Below are 17052 nucleotides of genomic sequence, written 5' to 3'. Positions count from 1 at the left end.
TCTAACGTATGTTGGTGGGCAGTTATAACTCCCCATCTCCCTGGCTTAATTATTAAGTTGCAAAAAGAAAAAAAAAAAAAAAAAGAAAAGAAAAGAATGATACGTTATTCTTTGTGAAGAACTTTCTCTAATTTTTTCTCTCTACACACAAAAATCTCTTTCCCTTAAAAGAACTTTGCAAAAAAATTCCTTTTGTGAAGTTCTTCCCTTCTACCAAAAGAGATCGATGGTGGTGTCCTGTTGGAGTCTATGCAGAGTTTTTCAAGAGAGATGTTCGTGGTAAGAAGTGTTCGTGACATGGAGAGGAAAGTGTTAAAGAAAGTCTTCAAGGGCGAGTCTTTTCCCTTATAAAAGGATGCTTATTTGTATTTATGTTTATTATGAATTCTTGTATGTTTCTCATTTTTTTTTTTACAATTTCAACAAAAGTTTCGAAAGTACACGCATTCACGCGTTTTCCCTTAGGAATTTGATTCCTTCAAGTGGTTTATGATATTTGCATCTAATTTTTTTTATGACCTTCTGTTTTTGTTAATTAGTTAGTAGTTTCTAATATTGTCATATAATTGCCTTCTAATTACTTTTTACTTTTGTCAATTAGTTAGTAGTTTCTCATAGATTCTGATTGTTATCTAATCACCTTCTGTTTTTTGTCATTAGTTAGTAGTTTCTGATTACCTACTAATTGTTGATTAAATTATACTTTGTTTTTTAGTTAGTAGTTTATGATTATCATCTAATTGTCTTCTGATTGTCATATGATTGTCTTATATTCTTTTTCATGTAGTAATTTATCTTATATTATTTTTCATATACTTAGTAATTTCTAAAATTGTCATTTGATTGCCTTCTAACTACCATATGACTTCTGTTGGAAATTTATGCTAGATATAAATTTAATGTGGAATAACAAAATTATATCTAAAATTCTCACTCCATAGGTTAGAGTCAAAAAGGTCATCAATCATAAAATAACAAATAATTAAGAGAAGGAAAAAATGAATGACACTAAAAATATATTGGTTCGCCCAAAACTCAAAACTAGTTCAGCCTTCTGCAACTGCAGTTTCTACTATGATGAAGATTGCAAGAAGTTCCAAACTCACGCTACAAACCTCTCCCCAAATAGTCCAATGCGAACTATTTTATTCCAAGGTACCGAGTTTCCATCCTTATGCCAATTGTCGTCGGTATCCACCCTACCCAAGAAAACCATAAAACATATTTTTATATATAAGTTGTTGAATAACCTAACGCATAATGGGCCAAAGCCCAAAATCTACTTCATGGCAGCAAGAGAATGAACTTTCCTCTAATTTTGACTTTAATATATATATGTATGTATGTATCCATCCCAACCAAGAAAACCTTAATCATATTTTTATATATAACTTGTTGAATAATCTAAAGCATAATGGGCCAAAGCCCAAAATCTACTTCATGGCAGCAAGAGAATGAACTTTCCTCTAATTTTGACTTTAATATATATATGTATGTATGTATCCATCCCAACCAAGAAAACCTTAATCATATTTTTATATATAACTTGTTGAATAATCTAAAGCATAATGGGCCAAAGCCCAAAATCTACCTCACGGTAGCAAGAGAATGAATTTCCTCCAATTTTGACTTCAATTTATGTATATATATATATATATGGAGTTTTGTCTCCACAATCCTAACATTCTCCCACTTGGAGACAAAACAACGATATTGCCTTCCATTGCAATGAACTTATCATCTTAGTAAACTCCAAGACTCAACTCTCACTACAAACTATTATCTCTGATCTTTTTGGCAAACTCTAAAACTCAACATAAAAACTATAAAATCAACAAAGTATTAAAACAGAAAATAATTGTAGCTCATCTGTGCTTGCCACAAGGTATAAGCAAGCTACATGGAACTATCTCCCAGACATAAAGGATGGTCACGTACTCCCACTTCAGCTAAGTAGTACCAACTGTAATCTTCTTCAATCCTGAACACCTTTTCTTAAAGAAGATACATTCTGCAAGTGGTTTAACTTCTTTCTTAAGCCTACTGTCAAGCTGAAGACTCTATCTTTGACTTTAGCAACTGCTTTGACCTTTCACTTTGATGTCTTTATTCATTTAAGTGGCTTCATCAATCAATTCGAATGTCTGACAACTGCGGGTTTATGATAGCCATCAACTTTCTCTCTCGAACTTTTCAATTTCTTCTGAATTTATGGATCTTGATCTGACTTATCGAAATTGGCTATCATAGATGATGGCTCGATTGTACTTCTATACAGTTTTCACTGGCATTCACTGTCCCTATAATCTTTTGGCAACACTAAACTGACATTTGTACAGTGTGAAATCTCTGTGACCAACTACCATTATCTGGGATCCTAACCTAAATTTACACTAGCGACCGTCAAACTCACAACTATAACCCTCATATCATCCAACTTGTCAGTAGATATGAGATTTATCTTCATCATAGGCATAAACCTGACATCTCGTAGTACTAAATTTTCTTGACACTCGATCTTCAAACTAATATTTCCAATTCCAAAGGTTTTGGAGACTCTACCATTCTCCATCCTTATTAGACCACGATGCCACAATGTGAAAGATGTGAGTAGACTTCTATCTGAAGCTATGTGTACGAAAGTTGCACTATCAATTATCGATTGAAATGAGTGGCTACTATTTTCTGTGCTACTCTCCACATAGACACGGGCATCACAAATTATATCTTTTCAGTTTCAACCACATTTACCTGTTGTTTTCTTTTCTGATCCTTTTTTAATTTCTTACACTGACTTTTGAAGTGACCTTTCTTGCGATAGTAAAAACACTCTTCTTCCACTTTTTATTACTGCTACTCAACTATTATTTTCAAAGTCTATCTTGTTTTTACCTGTAGTCACCATTAAAGCTGAACCTACAGCAAATTCTTTACTAATGTCTTTCTTACAAATTTCTTCAAATATGGCTAAATCATAAATCCTTGAAAAATTAAAGTGTTATCCCCAATTAAATTGGGCATTGCAGTTTTCAGGTCTCCCAACTATCAGATAAAGACATTAGTAACTGAATAGCATACATCTCATCAGTAAATTCTATATTAAAATATTTCAACTGGTTAATTAAAGTGGTAATCCCATTAATATAAGAACTAAGAGAAATTATCTCAGCCATTTGCATATCGAAATATTTCTTAAGGAGATGGGCCTTACTATTGGCAAACGATTTCTCATACTTGTTTGTGAGCGCTTCCATCAACTTTACTATCTTAGTCTCGTTGACTACAAGACTAGCAACATTCATTGACAAACACATCCTGATAATTCTACTACTTCATCATTCAGATTCTCCCAATCTTCATCTGACATCCCTTTCGATCTCTCCTTCAATGCCTTATGTAATTTTTTGTAAGTCAATAAATCATTAATCTGCATTTCCAATACCCAAAATTTTTTTCATAATATTTTATGATTCCCTCGAAACCTCTTGGCTCTATGATCTTATGACTCCTGAACCAAAAGTTGTTATACCACTTGTTGAGAATTTATGATAGATATAAATTAAATGGGAATAACAAAATTATATCTAAAATTTTAACTTCTATACGTTAGAGCCAAAAAGGTTATCAATCATAAAATAACAAATAATTAATAAAAGAGAAAAATGAATGAAAATATACTGATTCGCCCTAAACTTGAGACTATGTCTAGTCTTCTGGAACTACAGGTTTTATTACGATGAAGATTACAAAAGATTCCAAACTCATAGTACAAACCTTCCCCCAAATAGTCCACGCGAACTATTTGATTTCCTATTCCACAATTCTATATCTTGAAATAAATAATAAAGAAAAATGCTTAAAACACAAGAGAGTACTTACTAAATTCTCTCAAACTTTACTGTTGCATAAGTAAGCTTGACCGATTGCAGAACTTCTAAAGCATAATGGGCCAAAGCCCAAAATCTACTTCACAACACCAAGAGAATGAACTTTCTTCCAATTTTGACTTCAATTTATGTATATTTATATGGAGTTTTGTCTCCACGATTTTAACATCCTCCCACTTGTAGACAAAACAACGATATTTCCTTCTATTGCAACGAACTTATCATCTTGACAAACTCCCAAACTCAACTCCCACTACAAACTGTTGTCTCCAATCTTTTTGGCAAACTCCAAAACTCAACATAAAAGCTATAAAATCAACAAAGTATTAAAACAGAAAACCATCGAAAAATAACTGTAGCTCATTTGTACTTCCCCCGAGGTATCAGCAAGCTACGTGGAACTATCTCCCAGACATAAGGATAGTCATGTACTCCCACTTCAGCTAAGTAGTACCAATTGTCATCTTCTTCAATCCTGAACACCTGTTCTTAAAGAAGATACATTCTGCAAGTGGTTTGACTTCTTCCTTAAGCATGCTGTCAAGCTGGAGACTCTATCTTTAACTTTAGCAACTACTTTGGCCTTTCACTTTGATGCCTTTATTCGTCTAGGTGGCTTCATCAATCAATTCGAATGTCTGACAACTGAGGGTTCATGATAGGAATCAACTTTCTCTCTCGAACTTTCCAATTTCTTTTGAACTGATGGATGTTGATCTAACTTAATGAAATTGGCTATCATTGATGACGGCTCGATTGTACCTTTATACCTTTCATCTGCAGTTTTCACTGTCATCCACCGTCTCTCTAATCTTTTAACGACACTAAACTGACATCTGTACAGTGTGAAATCTCTGTGACCAACTACTATTGTCTGGGATCCTAACCTGAATTTACACTAGCAATTGCAAAACTCACAACTATAACCCTCATATCGTCCAACTTGTCTATAGAGATGAGATGTACCTTCATCCTAGGCACAAACCTGACATCTCATAGTACTAAATTTCCTTCACACTCGGTCTTCAAACTAATATTTCCCATTCGAACGATTTTAGAGACTCTACCATTCTCCATCCTCATTAGACCACGATGTCGTAATGTGAAAGATGTGAGTAGACTTCTATCTGAAGTTCTATGTACAGAAGTTGCACTATTAATTATCCATTGAAATGAGTGGTTACTATTTTCGTACTACTCTCAATATAGACACGGACATTACGAATTATATCCTTTTTCGTTTCAAACACATTTACCTGCTGCTTTCTTTTCTGATCCTCTTTTAATATCCTACACTAACTTTTGAAGTGACATTTCTTCCACTTTTTATTACTACTACTCAACCATTATTTTCAAAGTCTATCTTGTTTTTACCTCTAGTCACCGTTAAAGCTGAACCTATAGAAAATTCTTTACTAATGTCTTTCTTATAAATTTCTTCAAATATAGCTAAATCACAAATTCCTGAAAAACTTTAAAGTGTTATCCCTAATTAAATTAGACATTGCAGTTTTCATGGTCTCCCATATATCAGATAAAGACATTAATAATTGAATAGCATACACCTCATCAGTAAATTCTATCTTAACAGACTTCAACTGGTTTATTAAAGTGGTAACCTCATTAATATAAGAATTAAGAGAAATAATCTCAACCATTTACATTTCGAAATATTTCTTAAGGAGGTAGGCCTTACTATTGGCAAACGGTTTCTCATACCTGTTTTTGAACACTTCCATCAACTTCACTGTATTAGTATCGTTGACAACAAGACTAGCAACACTCATTGACAAATACATCTAGATGATTCCTACTACTTCTTCATTTAGGTTCTCCCAATCTTCATCTGACATCCTTTTCAGCCTCTCCTTCAATCCCTTATTTAATTTCTTGTAAGTCAAAAAATCCATAATCTGCATTTCCAATACCCAAATTTTTTTCCATAATATTTTATGATTCCCCTAAATCTCTTGGCTCTAATGCTCTTGTGACTCTTGAACCAAAAGCTCTGATACCATTTGTTGTGCATTTATGCTAGATATAAATTAAATGGGAATAACAAAATTATATCTAAAATTTTCGCTTCTATACGTTAGAGTAAAAAAGGTAATCAATCATAAAATAACAAAATAATAATAAAAAGGGGGAAAAATAATGAAAATATATTGATTCGACCTAAACTTGGGACTACGTCCAATCTTCTGCAACTACAAGTTCTATTATGATGAAGATTGCAAAAGGTTCCAAACTCACAGTACAAACCTCTCTCCAAATAGTCCAACGTGAACTATTTGATTCCCTATACCACAACTCGATATCTTAGAATAAACAATAAAGAGAAATGCCTAAAACACAAGGGAGTACTTACTAAATTCTCAAACTTTACTGTCGCATAAGAAAGCTTGAACGGCTGCAGAACTTCTAAAGTTGCCCTCATGCCAATTGTCGTCGGTTATCTACCCCACACAAGAAAACCTTAAACATATTTTTATATATAACTTGTTGAATAACCTAAAGCATAATGCGCCAAAGCCCAAAATCTACTTCACAACAGCAAGATAATGAACTTTCCTTTAATTTTGACTTTGGTCAGAATTAAACACGCACGCATGCGCGTGCACACATATTCCACCAATGAAGAGTTTTGTGTCAACATTCCTAACAATTACCTTCTGTTTTTTGTCAAATAATTAGTAGTTTTGATAGCCTTCTCATCGCATTCTGATTTTAATCTAATTAGTTTCTAATTTTTATCTATCAGTAGTTTCTGCCTATTATTATGATTTGATAACCTTATATTCTTTGTCAGTTAGTAGTTTGTCATTTACTTACCTTCTACTTTTTGTAAATTAGTTCAAAAATTGAGAGAGGAGAAAGTTAAAAAAAAAAAAAAAGAAAAAAAGAAAACAACAAGGAATAACAATAGTGGTAAGAAGTTCGATTTGAGTGGTGAAGAAAGTTCATCTGTTGAAGATGCACGAGAACCAAACCCAAAACTTTAACCTATCTCATTTTCAATAAAATAAAAAATAGAACAAGAAAAAAGTTGGAATTTATTCTTTCGGAATTTATGATCCAACAATTTCATGAAACATGTGGGCAACACTGAAATTAGAGTTTTGACATTCTAAATTCCCAAAATTGCTATTGTTTAGTGATTTCTTTTTCAGTCTTTTATCGAAGAAAACAGTCCATTTGATATGGAAATGAGTGGTTGAATCTCGAGAGAAACTATATATGTGAATTATCGTTGTTATGCCCACTTTGATCATTGTGTAGGCTTTTAATGGTAACTCGAAGTCATTATCGTGCCCTATATAATTCTAACTTAGTGATTTCAAAGTAATGATTGTTTAAGGCCATTGGATAATAACTTGATTTTTAGTTTAAATTTTATTATCATTATTTTTTTCAATAGCGAAATTCATTAAAAATAAGATCTAACTTTCTTTTTAGAAAACTATATTGATAGCACCTAAAATGTACTATCACTTACTTATTTTAGAGTCGTTCTTTGATTTTATAAGTTTATTTCATAATTTTCTAGGTCTCGGACACGAATAAGGTAGAATGGACCCTTGAAAGCGGGTCAATATGTATCAAAATAGAGCCTTAAAGCATTAATTGGAGCAAAAAAGTTGAAAATTTTCCCTGAGAGCCAGCGTGTAGAGTTCTTCAGCGCTTGCTGCAATGTCAATTACAGAATATAGATCAGGCGAGAACGTCACAGTACCTCTCAATGCTATTGTACGACACTCTTCACAATAACGTTTTTGAAGGCAGTTGCACCACAATGCTTTGCAGCGCATGTCGCAGTACTATGATTGAAGGGCCTTAATATTGCGTTGTTATAGGTAGCACTATAGTGCCAACACAAATCCTATAAATACATCATTAGCCACCTAGGTCAAGAAGGATTCGAATTTCCCAATTCTCCTGTTGCTAATTCTCTTCTCCTTTAGTTCTTACTCAATTTGGCATTGTATCTATGCACTTTTGTCATTCCATTTTGAGTTGAAGAATGATTCTTGGCTAAACAAGTAAGTTCTAGCTTGGGTTTAGGAGTTTTTCCCTTTTATGTTAACTTGTGAGACTTTTGCTTATTGAAATTGATTTCTACTTTGTCATTGGATTAACTTCTTGATTGAATCTTTATTATTGTATTCTCTTAGGATGATCTAACAAACTAGTCAAGATTATATAATCAATCGTAATTCGTAATCATTAAGTCACTAAATCATCACTAAGTAACAATCTTGTGAATTACTTGACATTCATTCAAACAAGAATCGATTAATTAACCTAGATGGAAATCATATTGAATATCTAATTAGGCATTACCTATTAGACATTCATCATAGCATAATCCCTAGATCTTAATGCAATTAATTCAAGTGTTCAGCATATGTTTCATGTAATCATATTGGTTAATTAGTTTTAATTAGGACAATCGGTATCATTACTAATTAAATTAGCTAGGTTTAGGCACAAAGTAGGATCTAATCTTACGAGTTCAATGATCGAGTAAAATAATTAGGGGAGACTTCGAAAAGACTCAAGCTAGACCTCAAAATAATAGTATTCTTTTTCAACTCTCATTCGCTCACAATTGCCTACCATTTAATTTTCATAACATTTACTTTCAAAGAATATCTAAATTCTTAAGCAACACAATTCAAACCCTTGGTCGGCCTTTCATGGTGATGCTGGGCATCCTCGACCTTCTTTACAGAAAGTCATTGATTGGGTTTAGTGAGATAAAGCATAGAAGGGGTGCAAGAAGGTTGGGTTAGTAGTAGAGCATGTTATTTAATCTATCAGAAATGTGTACGCCTTCGTCAGAGAAGACAAGACCATAACAGGATATTCATCGGCGTTAGAAAGGTCAGTAAAGTTGGAGACGGCGTTTTACAACTTTAGTTTTTGTTCAACTATCTATAGATTATTTTGTCTAACAGATTCTTAATCTTTAAAAATTGTTTAATTTAGAGGTGTGTTTGAAATATCTTTTTAAGTATTTTAGTAACTACTCGAAATAGCTTTTGATAAAATGAGTTTATAAAATAAATTGGTTTAGGATAATCACTCGAAATGAACTTTTAGAAAATTGATTTTTTTAAGTATTTTATGGTTAATCTCTCTCTAAATTTTATTAGAATTATCAAAATGGCCCAAAAGTCATCTACCTCATTTCCATTATGTTGTTATAGCTACCATCACCCTCCATTGGCCAAATCCGACTACCATTGCCATCAGTCAACTCTGACAGCTGCCTCACAGCCACCACCATCGGTAGCCACTTTGAAACCACAAGCTAAATGTTCAAACGATTGTTCTTTTTACATCACTTTCACTGTTGTCTATATTTACTTTTCATGCACACTTTACTTTTAAAGCATATTCCCAAACAAATCAAAACCTGCTCTTTTAGCTACATTATATTTTCTGTGAAATTAGTTAGGTTCTCTACGGATCGACCATCAACATGTACAATTTTTATTGGAAAGTTAGGAGGAACAAAATTTTATTTGACCAAGGGAGTTGACAAACCTTACTGTCACTCGTCACGTCACGTACAATATTTTCGGACAAGTTGGCTAAATACTTGCTTTGATGGATAACTATTCTTAGCATCCTATGATCAACTAACCAATGGGTGGATTTGAATTTCTAGGCTAGGCTTTTTCTCAACCATAAACCTCCATTTAAATTTTTGCATTTGCTTTTCATGTCATTTACATTTCATGCTTTTATATGCATCGTGCAATCACAAACAAACAAAGACTCTTGATTATCTATGAACTTCGATAACATATTACAAGAAATCCATTATAGTTTTGGTCAAAGATTATAAATTTATTTAGTCGTTGGAAAGACTCAACAAATTTTTTACCATCAATGTTCTGCTTATAAAGTGTGTGAAGTTTTGTTGAAAATGGCCTCATTTTGGGGTGAAAAGGCTTATAAGAATTGACTTTGTTGGATTGTTTTGCTTATAAAGTGTTAAATTTGGTTGAAAATAACTTTATTAGTATATATTTTCTTTTTAGGAGGTGAAAAAGTTAGAAAAGAATTGAGAAAAGAAATCATGTGATCACATTCTCAATTAAATTAACACACAAGCTCATTAATAACTCATCATTTCTTTCACATTATCATTACATATATATTTGGGGTCTTTTTAGATATAAAAAATATTTCAAAATATTTACATTTTATAGTAAAAAGTTTCATTTGAATATCGTTTATTATGATTAGGTCCTTTTTCAAGAAACAAACAACAAATTAGAGAACAACATCATGAGACAATGAGACAATAAAAAAGACAACCATTGAAGATAAGAAGAAGAGAGAAGACAACTGCGCTTCCAATGTCTTATAATAGCAAACAACACTCGACTTCTTCACAAGACTAAAATATTCCAACCTCATAATTTAGCAGACCGAATCAATATGAAAGATAAAATGAAAGCTTTTGTTCAATTAAAGCAAAATGAACATTAAAGAAACAAAGCAACAAAAAAGTACATCATCAATGGTTCAAGGTTGCATAATATATGGATCCAATAAAATAGGAAATCAACGGTTGTTGTCTGGAGGATTATAACCACCCTTCCATGGGAAATCATGAACTGCTGGCTTTGCTCCCAACCCAGCCTTCCTAACACTTCTATACTCCATCCTCATCTTACCTTCAAAAACATATACCATAACTCAAAATTAATTATTTGTTATAACCATAAATTAATTTTCATTATATTTCTCTATTTTCTTTCTTTTTTGTTTATTGTTATTACTATTTTTTACAATATATAGGGGTGAGAATCGAACCTTTGCTTTCAGAGTTGATATTACAAGTTGTAAGTCTGTTAGCTTACCTTCTTAAATGACATATTTTTTGGTTAAGCCACAGTTTAAAATGTTGACGTCTGTGAAAATGTTTTCTTTTTTGTTTTTGTTTTAGTAATATACGTGAGGTACTCGGGCTAACTTGGTAGGTGAAGAAGAAGAGAGAAGGGGAGATGAAGAAGAAGAAGGGTGGAAGGAAGAGGAAGGAGGAGGAAGGAGGGAAAAGAGAGAATTTTTTAATTATTTTTAAATTTTAAAAGGTAATCCTTGAAATATATATTTTTAAAAAATCATTTTAATAACTCAAGAAACAAACACCTATTCTTCCAAATTCGATGACCAAATAGGTCACTTTTTTCTTAAAAATATATTTGACAACAAAATAAGTGAAAACCTATCAAACGTCAAACTAAATTTTTTTTTTTCTTTAGTTCTTTTTTTTTAAGCTTAGACCAAAAACAATATGGCTAAAGATAATTCACATAGGGAACATAAATATAAAGATAATCTAAAAATAAGAAAAGTATATAGGTTTTAGAGAGTAAGTGTAATAGGAAAATAAGGGTATAATTGTAAATATAGCAATTAGGTCCGAAAGCATATATAACACAATGTAAAAGATTTTGTAAATATAGCAGATATTAGATCCAAGCCTCAAGATTTATTAGTGATAGACCACATTGCTAATAGACGACCATATCGCTAATAGGAATCTATTATCGATAAAGTCTATCACTAATAGGAGTCTATCACCAATAGAGTCTATTATAGATAAATTTTGTTATATTGGTAATTATTTAAAAATGTTGTTATATACTTAATTATTAGCCTTAACATTGTTATCTGTTGCAATTAACTAAAAAAATAGATTTTGAGAATTGTACAAAAAGGAAAGGGATATAAAAGAACTCCACAATTTTAAAATCTTCTTGTCAAATGGTCTGTTGAGTTCACCGAACTACAATGAATTTAATTATATTCTTGCAGTAAGTTTGTATAATAGATTATTATAAGCACAAATCAGAGTGAGTTTAACTCAATGATAATATATCGAGTTGTATGCACTATTCTCTCCTTTAAGATGAAAGGTTTAATTCTCCATCCTAACGTATAATCATCATTTCAATATGTGAATATCTCCGGATTAAGTCCCTCAAAATTAATTCTTAATAAAAATTATTAAATAGTAATAATAATTTTCATATAAGAAAAAACATTTTTACAATATCCCAAATTAGTTCATCAACAAAGGAAAGAGAATAAAGAAGAAAGGGAAAGAAATCTTACGAAAGGAATTAGGAATAATGTTATGTTCCATTGGAGAAGCTGTAGAGGCGATGAGAAGCACTGTGAAGAAAAGCAGTTTGAAGAACATCCAACTCCAAGCGATCTTGATAGAAGCCATTGTTGCTGTGAAAAGCTCAAGACTAATTAAGAGCTCTGTCCACGAGCGTTTAAATTAAACACCATTTCCACAACTTTAGATTTTTACAGTCAAACAAATCTGCGAACCCGCGTGGCCGTGGTGACTATGACTTTGACTGATATATGGCTGTCTCCCACTTTCTTGATTTTTCCATTAATTATTAGTTTAGGAGACGTTTCGAGAAGGAGTGCAATTGTGAACTCCAAAGAAATTAGAAAGTCTAGAGAGTTGTGAACTAGAGTTCATAGTATTAAGAGTTAATAAAACATAAAGTTGTTTTTAGTCATAGATACTATAAACTCTTTGTGCCAAACAACTATTCCTCTCTCCTCAACTCCTCAGTCAAACACCTCTTTAATGTCAATATGAGTATAATTTAAAAATTAAGATAACTACTTCATTATTTTAAGTCAAAGATTCAAATGAACTCTCTCTCTCTACATCATATATGTACATGAACATAGTTTTAGTATTTGATAATGACAAAGGGTAACACTTTTAGGGATAAGAATTAAGTGTATATCAATAATTTTAAAGAATTGCAAATTTAGCAAAATCTATTCAATGTAGTCTTTATCGTTGATAGATTTCTACTTATAATAGATTTTATCTCGTTGATAGTCTCCTACCAGCGATATGGTTCATCACTAATAAACTTCAAGGGAATTAGATCTAAATTTTGTTATATCTGTAAATTCTTTTGCGTTGATTATATTTACTAATACTTATGACCTGATTGTTATAAATGCAACTATTTTTTTTATGAGATGGTAAGTTTGAATCCTCTTGATGTAATATTCTCATAAATTAATGAGCTACTAAATTTGAAGTTTATGTTTGATAATTTTTATTCTATTTACCTATTAGAATTTGAAGTTTAATTATTGTGTTTAATACATTTTTTAACTTTCAAAAATGTGTTTCAGGAATTACAAATAATAGAGGAATTAAAATGGTAGGAAGCATTGAGAAACAAATATGTAAATAATTACGTTAAAGTGTAGGTATCTCGCTCTTAAATATGTAAATAATTATGTTAAAGTGTAGGTATCTCGCTCTTATGTAGGAGATTCAAGTCTTTTACATATTGTATTTCTTTATTTCAACCTATGAATAGAAATTATATTTTATTATATTTTTTGTGTATTTTACAAATAGAGAGTAGAAGGTGAAATACTTGTATTACAAAAATAAATAAGGAAAGTCTAATTATGGGTGGGGATCTCTAATTTCTCTCTAAATATATAATTTACGTCCACACTCTCCCTCAAACTCAAGATCGTAGAGTCGCAACTAACTTGAGTTTGTTAAATAACTGATTGAAGCGACAAGATGACAATACTTTGGTGATGATATCAGTTGGTTGGTCAGTAGTGGAAATGGGTCTTAAGAGAAGAGTGTTTTCAAAAGATGATGGTAAACAAAGTGACGATCATTCTCAATATATTTGGTATGCTTATGAAAAACGTCATTATGAGCAACATAAATGATACTGCAATTGTCACAGTGAAGTATAGTGATAGACTGTTGAGGTATTCCCATATCTACAAGAAGCCATTGGAGCCATAATGATTTTGAAGTGGAAACAGTGGAAGCACAATATTCAGACTCAGTGCTAGAATGAGGGACAATACTCTATTTATTACGCTGCCAAGAAATGAGAGAATCACCTAAGTAGAAGTAGTAACCTGTGGTAGAGCATCAATCAGTAGGATCACCAGCCCAATCAACATCGGAGTAGCAAGATAATACTAAGGATGACTAAGAAGAGAACTAAAGTCCATGTCCCAGACTAGGCTTGACATAACGAAGGATGCGAAGAATAGCAGTAAAATATATGGTCTATGGAGCAGCCATGAACTGGCTAACAATATGAACAACATACAATGTCTGCATAATTCACGATCAAATAAATAAGGTTGTCAACAAGTTGACGACATAGATTGATATCTTCCAAAGGAACACCATCGAACTGAGTCAAATGAACATTAGGATCGAGGGGTGTTAGAGCTATGGTAGAATCAGTGATGCTCGAGCAAGCCAAAAGATCATAGGCATATTTTTCTTGGGACAAACCATCAAAGTGTGTTGATACCTCAAGACTAAGGAAGAAATTAAGTGATCTTAAGTCTTTCATCTCAAATTTTTCTCCAAGGTAATGTTGTAAATCAGATATAGCTTGGGATCATCACTAGTAATAATCATATCATCAAATATAAAAGGAGAAGAACAATACCATGAGGTTGTTTTGTACGTAAAGAGTGTTATATCATGTGGACTCCATTGAAATCAAATTGAATGATGGTAGAACTGAAGATTACAAACCAATCGCGTGCAGCCTGTTTCAGACCATATAATACATGAAGAAGAAGACATGCTTTCTAGAGTGGGGGAGTAGTACTTGGTGGTGACTTTACATATATTTCATGAGATAAGGTCTCATTGAGGAATGCATTCTTGACATCCATTTGAAAAAGGAGCCATTGTTTGACAGTTGCAACTACTAAAAGACTTCGAATAGATGTCATCCGAGCCACTGGAGCAAAAATCTCTTATAATCTATGCCATATTCTTGAGAATATCCTTTTCCCACGAGTCATGCTTTATATAATTCAATAGAACTATCATAGTATATCTTTATTTATAAATCCACTTCCAATCAATGGGTCTTTTATCACAGGGTAGATCAACATAGTCCCATTTGTGTGTCTTTTCTAAGCCTAGAGTTCTTCATTCATTGCTTGTTATCATAGAGAGTTAGTACTTGCCTCATGATAAGAGGTAGGTTCAATCAAGGAAACTATAGTGGAAAAGCAAAGATAATCTTGGAGATGAGTGAGTGTTTCCCTTACTTGGGTGGAGTCACGAATGAGAGGAACTAGTTCATGTGTAGGTTCAGGTTCAAAGTGCAGACAGAAGGCTGACAGAAGTTCGTAGGGACTAGTATAGATTAGTCAAACTCAACATCATATGTAGACACATAAGATGGGAAAAGATCAATAGAAGAATCAGTAAAGAAAGGGTTATGACTCGAGAGAAAGGTATGAAATGATGAGAGACTAGAGAATATAGTATGCTCCCAAAAGGTAACATGGCGAGAGATGTATGGCCTATTAGAGAGAGGATCCCAACAACAAAAGCCTTTATGTTTGGTTTTGTTAGCCAAGAAAGTGACAAAGGCGTGCATAGGATTCTAATTTTGCATGTTCATGTAGAGGAAGGAGAACAAAGCATGCACAACCAAAGACTTTAAGGTTAGAGTAGTTAGAAGAAGTACCATAAAATCGTTCGAAGGGGGAGATGTTCTGAAGGACAGAAGAATGGAGATGATTGATGGTATAGGCAGAGGCGTAAGAGTGGCCTCACACCAAAATTTCTCAAGGTAAGAAGCAGAAAGGAGTTGGGCACGAATAGAATCCAAAATGTGTCCATGGTTTTGCTCACCCATTTTGTTGGCAGGTATGAGGACAAGAGCGCTAAATGAGAATTCCTTGTTGGGTGAGAAAAGTACGGAGACTAGAATCCTTATACTTTATGACATTATCTGATAGAAGAATTTTAATGGTATAAATGAATTGATTTTTAACCATATTAGCAAAATCAATACAAATTTGAGGTAAGGTAGAACGATTCTTAAAGAAATATATCCACGTAAAATGGAGTAGTTATCAATGAATAAAAAAATAGCGATAATCATTGACAATAGTAGTAGGAGTAAGGCCCCAAATGTCAGAGTGAATCAAGTCAAAAGATTGCTCAAATATAGAGTCTGGCTGAGAAAAAGATAATGTAGGTTATTTTGTAAGTTTCGAATTCAAACAATTAAATGGAACAAATATAGTAACATTATTCAAATTTTTAACAGAAACTAAATGACGAAGTTTTTCATAAGAAGCATGACCAAGACGAACGTGCCACTAATATATGGCAAAATTAGTGACAGAGGCAGAAATGGACAAACAAGTAGGGAGTTGAAGTGATATGAGCTTAAATAATCTTCCCACCTTATGACTCATACCAATCTTCTATCTTGTCTACAGATCCTAAACCTAACCATTAGGAGAGAAAGAAATGGTTAAGCCAAGATCACATAATTGTTCCACTGATGCAAGGTTAAAGGTCAAGTTTGGAACATAAAAAGTATTGGGAAGGCTCAATGTAGAAGTGTCAATAGTACCAATATAAGAGACAATCATACCCATCGACAGCATAAATAGGAGGAAGTGATTTTGCAGGAGTGGATGGAGTCATAAGAGAAATGTCAGATGTTATATGATTGCAACAAGCGGAATCAAAAAGCCATCGATTACCTGGTGAGACAGCAAGAGTAGAAGAAGTGGACGAAATTAACTGTTTTAATAAGTCCTGGAGATCACTTATCTGAGAATTGAGAGGTGAAGGATCATCAAAAGAGGCAGCATCAGCAACTGAAGAGGAACCAATTTTAGAACAGTTCTTTGACTTTCTAGGATGACCTAAAGCTCGAGATGATCATGTGGGATAATTGTCCAAAATATGACCACGCTTATGAAAACACCTGTGCCTCTGCTCCATTTTAGGACAATCAACAAATCAATGACTAGGGAGCCTACAATTTTGACAAAAGGTAGCCCAAAAAGTATTATGCGGATGAATGTTTGCAAGAACAACTTCAGATTACTTCGAGAGGATGATGCCCAGGAATTTTTCCTCAAACAAAATTTCCTGAATTGCAACATCTAATGACGGTAAAGTGTTGTCCCAGATAACTAGATCTTCACGTTAATAATCACAAAACACTCAGATATAACGGTTGATAACAATTCAAGAGTCAAGGGAGATAGAATGTTGATATTTGAAAATCTTTCTGTCGTTCGATGCACCAAGAACTAAACGATAGTTCAATTAAAT

General features: G+C 32.8%; 1 long non-coding RNA gene across 1 annotated transcript; it reads right to left on the bottom strand.

Annotated features, from left to right (window-relative positions):
* Nucleotides 1-10233: 10233 nt before the first annotated feature.
* On the bottom strand, nt 10234-12221 carry LOC120074483. Its single transcript, XR_005481000.1, has 2 exons — nt 12024-12221; nt 10234-10579 (listed from the first exon to the last, which is right to left on the bottom strand). It is a non-coding gene; the product is annotated as an uncharacterized LOC120074483 (long non-coding RNA).
* Nucleotides 12222-17052: the final 4831 nt, after the last annotated feature.

Source organism: Benincasa hispida, chromosome 3 (assembly GCF_009727055.1).
Source record: "Benincasa hispida cultivar B227 chromosome 3, ASM972705v1, whole genome shotgun sequence".
NCBI lineage: Eukaryota > Viridiplantae > Streptophyta > Magnoliopsida > Cucurbitales > Cucurbitaceae > Benincasa > Benincasa hispida.
This window is presented reverse-complemented; position numbering and strand designations above follow the sequence as displayed.